This window comes from Bos mutus, chromosome 9, assembly GCF_027580195.1.
Source record: "Bos mutus isolate GX-2022 chromosome 9, NWIPB_WYAK_1.1, whole genome shotgun sequence".
In the NCBI taxonomy this organism is placed as follows: Eukaryota; Metazoa; Chordata; class Mammalia; order Artiodactyla; family Bovidae; genus Bos; species Bos mutus.
Window position 1 is genome coordinate 41,164,122 of NC_091625.1, and position 14,045 is coordinate 41,178,166.

Sequence of the window (14,045 nt, forward strand, 5' to 3'; positions counted from 1 at the left end):
TCAGGAAGATCCTTTGGAGAAAGAAGTGGAAACTCACTCCAGTGTTCTTGCCTGGAAAACCCTATGGACAGAGAAGTCTGGTGGGCTACAGTTCAAAGGGTCACAAAGAGTCAGACACAACTAAGCACGCATGCATACTGCATAGTAAATTTGGTAACATCAGATGAACTAGAGAAAAATACTAAAAGGGAAAAATTTACTAAAATAGTAAATCTGATTTAAGTGGTTCATTCATTCTTGAAAAATAGGAACAAAATAACACAAAAAAGAAAAAGAAATGCTTTTCTAAGAATAGTATGTATGATAATGTTTTAGGAAATAGGTGTTTTAAGGGTGAAAAGAACATAATTCAAATCAGTCTTGTTAAGGGAACAATTCAAATCAATTTTGTTACAAACACCTTAAAAATAAAATCTAAAGATTCAAAATTTAAAAACCTTTATGATCCATCTGGACAACACACACACATACACACCAAGGTACACACATACTAAATAAATGGTTGATAAACTATTTTTCTACAAGCCAAAATTAAAAAAAAAAAAAAACACCTAGTATTTGGAAGTAAATCTATTTATGTTACTAAATGATAGATGATTAGGAAAATTTCCTTTAAAAACATAAATTGAAGTCAGTCAAAATATAGAGAGATAATATTTAAGGTTCAGACGGCTTCAATATTTCACAGTATAAAAAGGTGAAAATACTGGAGAGAAACCACAGGTGGGCTTTTGCAAGCCTATATGACTAGGCAAGGGCTTCCCTGGTGGCTCAATGGTAAAGAATCCACCTGCCAATGCAGGAGACATAGGTATGATTCCTGTGTTGGGAAAATCCCCTGGAGAAGATATGTTTAAAACAAGACTGATTTGAATTATGTTCTTTTCACCCTTAAAACACTCCAGTATCCCAGTGACAGAGGAGCCTGGCAGGCTATAGTCCATGGAGTTGCAAAACTTAGCAACTAAACAACAACAACTAGGCAAAGTTGCAAAGAAATCTCAAATGAACAAATAACAGGGGGTTTTGATTGAAGCAAAATATTCCTAATTGTAGGCAGTCTTTCCAAACAATCTGCGCATATACCACTCAGCCAGCTTAACAATATATAACAGTAGAGTACTGAAATGGAGCTGTTAGTCCAGTCTCCTGATTGTTCCAGATAAAGCTCTCCCTGACCCCATCTTTGGGTTGACTTCAAGTCTCTTGCTCAAGGAACACTTTGGAAGAACAAAACTTACATAGTGGTAAAGATTCAGCATATGATTTGTTCTTTCTAAATTTCTGTCACCTTTTAATATTATTGATCAAAATGAATAATTTCAGATCAGAAGGAACTTTATTAATAAAAATATAAGTGCATCAGACACAGATCTTATAAGAAAAAAAAAGTTGCTCAGTTGTGTCTGACTCTTATATCTTTCACCAAAAACACTCTACCTCGAAACATAAACCTGTAGCACAAAACACAAAGCTATAAAACTTCTAGAGGGTAACACAGGAGAAAACCTAGGTGACTTTGAGTTTGGCAATGACTTTTTAGATACAACACCAAAGGCATAATCCATGAAAGAAAAACTGACATGTTTGCCTCTATTAAAATTAAAAACTTCTGCTTTGCAAAAGACACTGGCAAGACAATGAAAAGATGAGCCACAGACTGGGAGAAAGTATTTGAGAAACATATCTGATATAGAACTTGTGTCCAAAATATACAAAGAACTCCTAAAACTCAACAACAAAAAATCAAACCAATCAGTTTTAACACTAATCTTTAAAAAGACCTGAACAGACACTTCACCAAGAAGATATACAGGTGGCAAATGAGCATATTAAAAAATGCTCAATATCATATTTCACTAGGGAATTGCAAATTAAAATGAGATATCGTTATTTACCTACTAGAATGGCTAAAATCCAAAACAATGACAAACACCAAACGCTGAGAAGGATGTAAAGGAAGACGAACTCTCATTCATTGCTGGGGGAATGCAAAATCGAAGAGTCACTTTGGAAAATAGCTGGGAAATTATTACAAAGCTAACCATAAGTGATCATGGTGTGGCCTAGAGCTAGATATCCTGGAGTGTGATGTCAAGTGGGCCTCAGGAACCGTTACTACAAACAAAGCTGGTTCACGTGATGGAATTCCAGCTAAGCTATACCAAATCCTAAAAGATGATGCTGTAAAAAGGCTGCACTCAACATGCCAGCAAATTTGGAAAACTCAGCAGTGGCCACAAGACTGGAAAAGGTCAGTTTTCATTCCAATCCTAAAGAAAGGCAATGCCAAAGAACATTCAAACTACCATACAATTGTGCTCGTTTTACATACTCACAAATAAATGCTCAAAATCCTTCAGGCTAGGCTTAAGCAGTATCGAGAACTCCCAGATGTACAAGCTGGATCTAAGAAAAGGCAGAGGAACCAGAGATTAAATTGCCAACAACCACTGGATCATAGAGTGAAAAAAAGGGGGGGAATTCCAGAAAAACATCTATACCTGCTCCACTGACTACACTAAAACCTTTAACTCTGTGGATCATAACAATCTGGAAAATTCTTAAAGAGATGGGAGTATCAGACCACCTTACCTGTCTCTTGATAAACCTGTATGCAGGTCCAGAAGCAACAGTTAGAACTGGACATAGAGCAACTGACTGGTTCAAAACTGGGAAAAGGAGTACTTCAAGGCTGTATATTGTCACCCTGCTTGTTTAACTTATGTGCAGAGTACATCATGCAAGATGCCAGGCTGGATGAAGCACAAGCTGGAATCAAGATTGCTGGTAGAAATATCAACAACCTCAGATGATACTACTCTAAGGCAGAAAGCAAAGAGGAACTAAAGAACCTCCTGTTGAAGGTGAAAGAGGAGAGTGAAACCACTGGCTTAAAACTCAATATTCAAAAGCTAAGATCATGGCATCCAGTCCCATCGCTTCATGGCAAAAAGATGGGAGAAAAGGGGAAACAGTAACAAATTTTATTTTCTTGGGCTCCAAAATCACTCCAGATAGTGACTTCAGCCATGAAATTAAAAAACACTTGCTCCTTGGAAGAAAAGATATGACATACCTAGAAAGCATATTAAAAAGCAGAGACATCATTTTGCCAACAAATATCTATATAGTCAAAGCTATGGTCTTTTCCAGTTGTCATGTACGGATGTGAGAATCAGATCAGATCAGATCAGTCGCTCAGTCGTGTCCGACTCTTTGTGACCCCATGAATTGCAGCACACCAGGCCTCCCTGTCCATCACCAACTCCCAGAGTTCACTCAGACTCACGTCCATCGAGTCAGTGATGCCATCCAGCCATCTCATCCTCTGTCGTCCCCTTCTCCTCTTGCCCCCAATCCCTCCCAGCATCAGAGTCTTTTCCAATGAGTCAACTCTTCGCATGAGGTGGCCAAAGTACTGGAGTTTTAGCTTTAGCATCATTCCTTCCAAAGAAATCCCAGGGCTGATCTCCTTCAGAATGGACTGGTTGGATCTCCTTGCAGTTCAAGGGACTCTCAAGAGTCTTCTCCAACACCACAGTTCAAAAGCATCAATTCTTCGGCGCTCAGCCGTCTTCACAGTCCAACTCTCACATCCATACATGACCACAGGAAAAACCATAGCCTTGACTAGACGGACCTTTGTTGGCAAAGTAATGTCTCTGCTTTTGAATATGCTATCTAGGTTGGTCATAACTTTCCTTCCAAGGAGTAAGCGTCTTTTAATTTCATGGCTTCAGTCACCATCTGCAGTGATTTTGGAGACCAGAAAAATAAAGTCTGACACTGTTTCCACTGTTTCCCCATCTATTTCCCGTGAAGTGATGGGACCAGATGCCATGATCTTCGTTTTCTGAATGTTGAGCTTTAAGCCAACTTTTTCACTCTCCACTTTCACTTTCATCAAGAGGCTTTTGAGTTCCTCTTCACTTTCTGCCATAAGGGTGGTGTCATCTGCATATCTGAAGTTATTGATATTTCTCCCGGCAATCTTGATTCCAGCTTGTGCTTCTTCCAGTCCAGCATTTCTCATGATGTACTCTGCATATAAGTTAAATAAACAGGGTGACAATACACAGCCTTGACGAACTCCTTTTCCTATTTGGAACCAGTCTGTTGTTCCATGTCCAGTTCTAACTGTTGCTTCCTGACCTGCATACAAATTTCTCAAGAGGCAGATTAGGTGGTCTGGTATTCCCATCTCTTTCAGAATTTTCCACAGTTTATTGTGATCCACACAGTCAAAGGCTTTGGTGAGAATAGGACCATAAAAAAGCCTTAGAACCAAAGAACTGACTTTTTGAATTGTGGTGCTGGAGAAGACTCTTGAGAGTTCCTTGGACAGCAAGGAGATCAAACCAGTCAATGCTAAAGGAAATAAACCCTGAATATTCACCAGAAGGACTGATGCTAGAGCTGAAGTTCCAATACTTTGGCCACCTGATGCAAAGAGCCAATTCATTGGAAAAGACCCTGATGCTGAGAAAGATTGAGGGCAGAAGAAGGAACAACAGAGGATGAGATGGTTGAATGACATCACCTATGCAATGGACATGAGTTTGAACAAACTCCAGGAGATAGTAAAGGACAGGGAAACCTGGCATGCTGCAGTCCATGGGGTTTCAAAGAGTCAAAAATGACTTAGTGACTGAACAAAAATAACAACCGTTAAGATTACCATATAATCTAGCAATCATGCTCCTATTTATCCAAATAAAAACTTATATCCACAAAAAAACCTGCCCAAGTGAAAACTTATGTCCACAAAAACCTGCACAGAATGTTCACAGCATCTTTACTCATGACTGACAAAAACTAGAAGCAACTAAGATGTCCTTCAACAGGCAAATAGATAAACTACAACCACACAATGAAATATTATTCAGTGATAAAAATAAACAAGCTATCAAGCCATGAAAAAAACATGGAGGAGCTTTAAATGTAGTATATTTGCTAAGTGAAAGAAGCCAGTTTGAAAAAGCTACATACTGTATGATTCCAACCACGTGACATTTTGAAACAGCAAAGCTATACAGATAGTATAAAGATCAGTGGTTGCCAGGGGTTCAGGGAGGGAGAAAGTGTTAGTCGTTCAGTCATGCCCGACTCTTTGCAACCCTATGGACTGTAGCCCACCAGGCTCCTCAGTCCATGGGATTCTCCAGGCAAGAATACTGTAGTGGGTTGCCATTCCCTTCTACCAGGGGATCTACCCAAGCCAGGGATTGAACCCAGGTCTCCTGCACTGCAGGAGAGAGAGGGAAGTGTGAAAAGATTGGAGCACAGGGAATTTTTAGGGCAGTGAAAGTATTCTATATGATACTGCAATGACAGATAAATGACATTATGCATTCGTCAAAATCCATAACATGTACAAGTGTGAACCCTAATGCAAATTATGGACTTTGTTAAGAAAAAAAGAAAAAAATATATAGTCCATCTCCCCTCATTTTACAGCCAATGTCTCTGAGGCCCAGAAAGACCAAGAGACTTGCTAAAAATTACACAAAAAAAGAAGAGCTCAGGCCACAGCTGCGATCTGTTTTTATGGATAAAATTCAAAAACTGCACTGTGATGGATATCAGGAGTTGTTAATTCAGCCCTGTTAAAGCTTGAGCTGGGCTACTATTAAAAGTTAAGACCCTTGAGGCTTTCTGACAGTGAGATATTAAACACAATAAGGGTACAAAGGATAAAGAATTCAGCTTAAGTTATGATTCTTTCATTTTAAGCATAACTGTAAAGAAGAGGCTAAACAACTGGAACTGATGAGGTGGCACCTCAAGAAAGTAGAAAGCTTTTCTTTAGGGAAGGCTGAATGAACATCTGAGCTCTAATTTGGTATTTGAGCTCTATACTTAGGACCAAAAAAAAGAAAAGAAAAAAATCTGCAATGAGAAAAAAGTTACCACTAAGTTCTTTATCAGGAGGCAGATAGGTATGGATTCCAATTCTGGGCCTGCCATTTATTAGCTGTGTGTTATGGGGAAAGTTATTTCAACTCTCTGGACTGAGCCATCAGGGAAACCCAAGAATACTGGAGTGAGTAGCCTATCCCTTCTCCAGGGGATCTTCCCAACCCAGGAATCGAACCGGGATCTCCTGCGTTGCAGGTGGATTTTTTACCAGCTGAGCTATCAGGAAAGCCTATGCTGCTGTATACTCATTGCCAAACATAGAGTGTGGCCATACTAGGTTTTCAATAAATACTGAAGTGCTGTTTAGTCACTAAGTCATGTTGACTCTTTTCGACTCCATGGACTATAGCCCACCAGGCTCCTCTGTTCATGGGATTTTCCAGGCAAGAATACCGGAGTGGGTTGCCATTTCCTTCTCCAGGGGATCTTCCCTATCCAGGGATCGAATCCTCGTCAACTGAACAAATGAATGCAAATACTGGGCTTTCATTTTTCCATTCCCCAACAATGAAAAAGGTCACTGATGTAACTGATGAAGGAAAATGGCATTGCTTTCTTTAATAAATAAAACTGAGATCTAAGGTTGACAATGAAAGAAGAATCTCTACACACAGAAGGGCAATTTATGAGTTAAATCCATGAGCTCCAGTTCTTGTCTTCAATATTGACTTTCCCCTTGGAGATCTCATTATCACTGTCCCTCCTCACTGGCTTTGTTGGGAGAAGAGTGTTGCTCTCCTTATAATGCTCGTGCCTTGTTAGATCTATAATTATGACTCCCTTATATATCTTGATACAGCAAAGATAAAGTTATAATATTTAAATAAAACTTTACCAAGGCCAGAAGATAATAAACTAGAAGAAAACACAGACATCAAAACAGAAATCAGGCAGTGAATCTTAAAAGTTAGGATTTTTCTCTCTGGGGCTTTTAGGCCCTATTCTATGATAGTTCCTGATCTACCCACAACTGGTAAATAAGAATCCATGCTTACCATAACCCCTCCTTAAAGACTAAACCTATGAAAGAGAAGCCCAGAAGGATCCAGGGTTACCTATCCCCACCTAGTTAAATCATTTTACCCAAGCTGTGGTTTCCTGATCTGGAACCTACATTTTTGGAAGAGCTGAATAAGAGAAACGTCAGTCCTTTAGGAGAGACTCTCCTATATTCAGAGAGCTGCTATGGTTTTATACTATAGGCCATCCTAAGTCAGTCAATCTTTATCTCAATTCAGCATGCGTGCGTGCTCAGTCACGTCCAACTCTTTGCGACCCTAAGGGATTTTCTATGCAAGAATACCAGAGTGGGTTGCCATTTCCTTCTCCAGGCAATCTTCCTGAGCCAGGGACTGAATCCGCATCTCCTGTGTCTGCTGCATTGCAGGCAGATTCTTTAGCCCTGAGCCACCAGGGAAGCTCAATATTTCTTGAGCTCAATATTGAATATTAATAATTCAATACTGATATGGGAATATATGCCAGATGCATACACTGCAGGATAACAGAGACTGCCTACTGTCAAAGTGAAAGTGAAGTCGCTCAGTCGTGTCCAACTCTTTGCGACCCCATGGACAGTAGCCTATCAGGCTCTGCGGTCCATGGGATTTTCCAGGCAAGAATACTGGAGTGGGCTGCCATTTCCTTCTCCAGGGGATCTTCCCAACCCAGGAATTGAACCCGGGTCTCCTGCATTGCAGACATGCTCTACCGTGTGAACCACTAGGGAAACCTACTGTCAAACCATTCAGTAATTTTAGCTCTCTAGAAATGTTAGTAGCATTCTACAAGTTGACTAGTCATTTCTTCTTGAAATTTGCAAATTCCTGGTTGCCCATTTCTGGGTTATTCTCTTTCTTCTCTGGTGAGTTTCAGACTCTCACTCATGCTTGTGTCATGCTCAGTCATGTCTGACTCCTTGCAACCCCATGGATTGTAGTCTGTCTATGAATACTGGAATGGTTTGCCATTTCCTCCTCCAAGGAAGAGTCAGGGATTGAGCCCATGTCTCCTGTGTCTCCTGCATTGGCAGGCAGATTCTTTACCACTGAGCCACCTGGGAAGCCCAGTTTCAGACTATCCTGGCTCTTATTCTACATTTTCACCATAGCCAATTGAGTTGTTCCCATGGTTAGAGTATAACACGGAATTGATGCTTTTGAACTGTGGTGTTGGAGAAGACTCTTGAGAGCCCCTTGGACTGCAAGGAGATCTAGCCAGTCCATTCTGAAGGAGATCAGCCCTGGGTTTCTTTGGAAGGAATAATGTTAAAGCTGAAACTCCAGTACTTTGGCCACCTCATGCAAAGAGTTGACTCACTGGAAAAGATTCTGATGCTGGGAGGGATTGGGGGCAGGAGGAGAAGGGGACGACAGAGGATGAGATGGCTGGATGGCATCACTGACTCGATGGACGTGAGTCTGAGTGAACTCCGGGAGTTGGTGATGGACAGGGAGGCCTGACGAGCTGCGATTCATGGGGTCACAAAGAGTTGGACATGACTGAGCCACTGAACTGAAACTGAAACACAATGGTTATGAGTAAGCTTTGGATCAACTCTAGCATTTTTTTTTAAGCTATGCAAGGGTAAAATAATACATGTGCAAAGCATTTAAGAGAGTGCCTGAAACACAGAAGCACATAGACATGGTAGGTTAAAAGCAAAATAAAACAAAATATTCTAATAATTTCCAAATATACATCTCTAGCTCAGACCTCACTGCTGAGCTCAAAATGTATCCCCATATGAAACATGGGGCCTATGAAAACTTAGAAATAAGATTACCCTCTGAAGGCTAAACTATCAATCCGTACATAACGGACCAGAGCAGATATATGCAAAGTTGGCCTATACAGACAGAATGGCTCCAAGACTAGAGACTAGGTTACAATATAAATGTTTCAATATATTTAAAGACAGAATGTTTTCATCAAAAAGAAGAGTTGTCAAAGAATGGAAAAAGCAGCCTAGAGAGGCAAAAACTGGAGGCAATCTGAAGTTCTGCTGTAGAGGTTCTCATAGCTTAATGTTACCAAGTGACCACAACATATATCTAATTTCCTTTGTTCCGATTCTAAGCTCCTAAGCAACCTGGTGATTTCTCATATAATTTTCCTACAGAGAAAACCCCTTACTCAGAGAATCAGTATGCTATCTACTTGACAAATATCTCAAAGTATATCAATAATTTGGCATCCTAATAAATTCATCAGTCAAGTGTGTATATGTATCTCACAAACTCTGGTGCACTTACCAAGACTGTGTTTGTAAGTGCACAAGACTTAGGAGCCTTGTATAAAGCCCAGAGATAAATCCATGCACCTATGGACACCTTATCTTTGACAAAGGAGGCAAAAATATACAATGGAGAAAAGACAATCTCTTTAACAAGTGGTGCTAGGAAAACTGGTCAACCACATGTAAAAGAATGAAACTAGAACACTAACAACATACACAAAATAAACACAAAATGGATTAAAGATCTAAATGTAAGACCAGAAACTATAAAACTCTTAGAGGAAAACATAGGCATTATACTCTCTGACATAAATCACAGCAAGATCCTCTATGAACCACCTCCCAGAGTAATGGAAATAAAAACAAAAATAAACAAATGGAACCTAATTAAACTTAAAAGCTTTTGCACAACAAAGGAAATGATAAGCAAGGTGAAAAGGCAGCTTTCAGAATGGGAGAAAATAATAGCAAACGAAACAACTGACAAAGAATTAATCTCCAAAATATACAAGCAGCTCATGCAGCTCAATACTAGAAAAATGAACAACCCAATCAAAAAGTGGACCAAAGAACTAAACAGACATTTCTCCAAAGAAGACATACAGATGGCTAACAAACACATGAAAAGATGCTCAACATCACTCATTATTAAAGAAATGCAAATCAAAACCACTATGAGGTATCATCTCATGCTGGTCAGAATGGCCACCATCAAAAAGTCTACAAATAGTAAATGCTGGAGAGGGTGTGGAGAAAAGGGAACCCTCTTACACTGTTGGTGGGAATTCAAACTGGTACAGCCACTATGGAGAACAGTGTGGAGATTCCTTATAACACTGGAAACAGAAATGCCATACAACCCAACAATCCCATTGCTCAGCATATACACCGAGAAAACCAGAATTGAGAGAGACACATGTACCTCAATGTTCATTGCAGCACTGTTTACAATAGCTACGACATGGAAGCAACCTAGATGTCTTGTCCATTGACAGATGAATGGATAAGGAAGTTGTGGTACATAAACACAATGGAATTTTACTCAGTTATAAAAAAGAACACATTTGAGTCAATTCTAATGAGGTGGATGAACCTGGAACCTAGTATATGGAGTGAAGTAAGGCAGAAAGAGAAACACCAATAGAGTATATTAACGCATATGTATGGAATTTACAAAACGGTAATGACGATCCTAGGTGCAAGGCAGCAAAAGAGACACAGATGTAAAGAACAGACTTTTGGACTATATGGGAGAAGGCAAGTGTGGGATGATTTCAGAGAATAGCACTGAAACATGTATATTACCATATGTAAAACAGATGGCCAGTGCAAGTTTGATGCATGAAGCAGGGCACTCAAAGCCTGTGCTCTAGGACAACCCAAAGGAATGGGGTGGGGAGGGAGGTGAGAGGGGGGTTCAGGACGGGGGGCCAATGTGCACCTGTAGCTGATTCATGTCAATGTATGGCAAAAACCACCACAATATTATAAAGTAATTACCCTCCAATTAAAATAAATAAATTTATTTTAAAAAAACACTGATCACAGATCAGAATAACAAATATAATAATAATGATTTTAAATACTGCAACAATTACCACAATGTGACAGAGACATGAAGTTAGCAAATGCTGTAGAAAAAATTGTGCCGATGTACTTGCCCAATACAATGTTGGGCAAGTATATAAATGTCCAATTTGTAAAAAAAATAAATAAATAAAAAAGCATTACTTGTGAGGAACAATAAAAACAGGTATACCTGTTTAAAAAAAAAAGACTTAGGAGCCGTGGTTTTTTAATGAATTTCATAGTGAAGGCCTCTTGTTGGAGTACAGCCATTCAGCCTTTTCCTTGACTAGAGTACTGTTCATTTAAAGCAGGAACTCCTCTACATATCCTCTACTTTGTGTTCAGTCATGCCGGACTCTTCGCGAGCTCATGGACTGTAGCCCACCAGGCTTCTCTGTCCATGGAATTTTCCAGAATACTGGAGTGGGTTACCATTTCCTACTCTAGGGGATCTTTCCAACCCAGGGATTGAACCCACATCCCTTGTATCTCCTGCACTGGCAAGAGGATTCTTTTCCACTTAGGGCTACCTGAGAAGCCCCATCCTCTACTCTATACTATAAATACATGTGACTATCTTATAACAGGATGAGATACGTAGGAACATGGTAAAAATTATTACCAAATCCAATTTCAGGAGGGTGAACACTACAATTTACTAGCAATAAAAGTTTGCTCTGTTAAGACTACTTTTCTAAAATGTTGCATTATAAAATACCTTCTTCCATTCATTAATTATCTCATGTTTTTGTGAACAGATAAATATGCAACACCTTTGAAAATTCTGACATTAACATTTTTCTTCCATTCTTTTTTTTTTTTAATTTTATTTTATTTTTAAACTTTACATAATTGTATTAGTTTTGCCAAATATCAAAATGAATCCATCACAGGTATACATGTGTTCCCCATCCTAAACCCTCCTCCCTCCTCCCTCCCCATACCAGCCCTCTGGGTCGTCCCAGTGCACTAGCCCCAAGCATCCAGTATCGTGCATCGAACCTGGACTGGCAACTCGTTTCTTACATGATATTTTACATGTTTCAATGTCATTCTCCCAAATCTTCCCACCCTCTCCCTCTCCCACAGAGTCCATAAGACTGTTCTATACATCAGTGTCTCTTTTGCTGTCTCTCGCATACACGGGTTATTGTTACCATCTTTCTAAATTCCATATATATGCATTAGTATACTGTATTTATGTTTTTCCTTCTGGCTTACTTCACTCTGTATAATAGGTTCCAGTTTCATCCACCTCATTAGAACTGATTCAAATGTATTCTTTTTAATGGCTGAATAATACTCCATTGTGTATATGTACCACAGCTTTCTTATCCATTCATCTGCTGATGGACAACTAGGTTGCTTCCATGTCCTGGCTATTATAAACAGTGCTGCGATGAACATTGGGGTACACGTGTCTCTTTCCCTTCTGGTTTCCTCAATGTGTATGCCCAGCAGTGGGATTGCTGGATCATAAGGCAGTTCTATTTCCAGTTTTTTAAGGAATCTCCACACTGTTCTCCATAGTGGCTGTACTAGTTTGCATTCCCACCAACAGTGTAAGAGGGTTCCCTTTTCTCCACACCCTCTCCAGCATTTATTATTTGTAGACTTTTGGATCGCAGCCATTCTGACTGGTGTGAAATGGTACCTCATAGTGGTTTTGATTTGCATTTCTCTGATAATGAGTGATGTTGAGCATCTTTCCATTCTTTCAAATATTTAGTAAGTTCATTCTGTGAGGTACTGTACTCAGAGCTGGAGGTGATTTGCAAAAACTGGCACAGCTGCTACTCCTGCTTGCTAACACTTAGAAGCAGACATATTTCAATCAAATTATCATACTAACAACTTTAAAACTACATTTGTAACTTACTAGCAAGTAAAGGTGGAGAAGGAAATGGCAACCCACTCCAGTATTCTTGCCTAGAGAATCCTATGGATGGAGGAGCCTGGTGGGCTGCTGTCCATAGGGTCGCACAGAGTTGGACACAACTGCAGTGACTTAGCAGTAGCAGCAGCAAGTAAAGGTATAGGGCACAATAAGAGTATGTAATAGGGGCATTTAATCAAATAAGGTAAATTTCCTGACCCAAGGATCGAACCCAGGTCTCCCACATTGCATGCAGATTCTTTATGGTCTCAGTCACCAGAGAAACCCCAAGATTACTGGATTGGGTAGCCATTCCCTTTCTCCAGAGGATCTTCCTGACTCAGGGATCAAACCCAGGTCTCCTGCATTGCAGGCAGATTCTTTAGCGTCTGAGCTATCAAGGAAGCCCATAACCTTCTCTGAGAAAGTGATATTTCACTCCAGATCTAAGCACAGGAGTCAGAGAGTCTTTGTTGCTGGACAAAGAAAATGGTACCAGAGATGCTGCATCCATATTCAGTGTCTCTAGCTCTTCTCCTGAAAGTTGCTCAGTTGTGTCGGATTCTTTGTGACCCCATGGACGATAGAGTTCATGGAATTCTCCAGGCCAGAATACTGGAGTGGGTAACCTTTCCCTTGCTCCAGGGGATCTTCCCAACCCAGGGATTGAACCCAGGTCTCCCACATTGCAGGCGGATTCTTTATCAGCTGTGCTACAAGGGAAGCCCAAGAATACTGGAGTGGGTAGCCTATCCCTTTTTCAGTGGATCTTCCTGACCCAGGAATCGATCTGCAGTCTGCCGCACTGCAGGTGGATTCTTTACCTACTGAGCTATCAGGAAGCCCAGCTCTTCTTCTATTCTCTCTTAAATAAAACACCCTTCTGGCTTTCAAGATCCTCAGTGAACTCCATGTTGCTGTATGCAGGGATCAGTTATCCTTATACCACTTGACTTAAAGCAGCATTTAACATAGCATTCCTTCCTCCTCAGCCACTTTCACTTGGCTTCTAGGATGTCATGCTCTAGGTTTTTCTCTCTGTTCACTGGCCACTCTCGCATAGTCATCAGTTGCAGGTAACTCCAAATTGACCCAGACTCCATGGAGTGCCTTTCTGTGATATCAACTATTCTCAGTCTTTATCTACTATCAAAACACTACTGGGGGGTGGGGGCAGACGGGCAGGGAACTACTGTGAAATCCAAAATTGTATCTACAGCCAGATCTTTACCCTCATCTCCAGACTCATTTACCAAACTGACTACTCCATATCTCTACTGTAAAATCTTAGAGTCATCTCAAACATAAAATAGCCTAACTAAACTCCTGATCTACCCATTTACCCCCAAACACAAATCTGGAGACTTTCCCATTACATTGGCAATTCCTTCCTTCTAGTTGCTCAAGCTAAAAAACTGTAATTATCTTTGACTCTTTTAC

General features: G+C 40.2%; 1 protein-coding gene across 6 annotated transcripts in view; it reads right to left on the bottom strand.

Annotated features, from left to right (window-relative positions):
- The window catches only part of CEP57L1 (centrosomal protein 57 like 1), a 98,814-nt gene that overhangs the window by 81,130 nt on the left and 3,639 nt on the right, over window positions 1–14,045 (bottom strand). For 2 of the 6 annotated variants that reach the window (XM_070376502.1, XM_070376504.1), the window contains exon 2: window positions 2,340–2,409. The exons of the other annotated variants lie outside the window; for them this stretch is intronic. The gene's annotated coding sequence lies outside the window, so the exon portion shown is untranslated. The remainder of the gene's footprint in view (window positions 1–2,339; window positions 2,410–14,045) is intronic. 6 annotated transcript variants of the gene reach the window in all.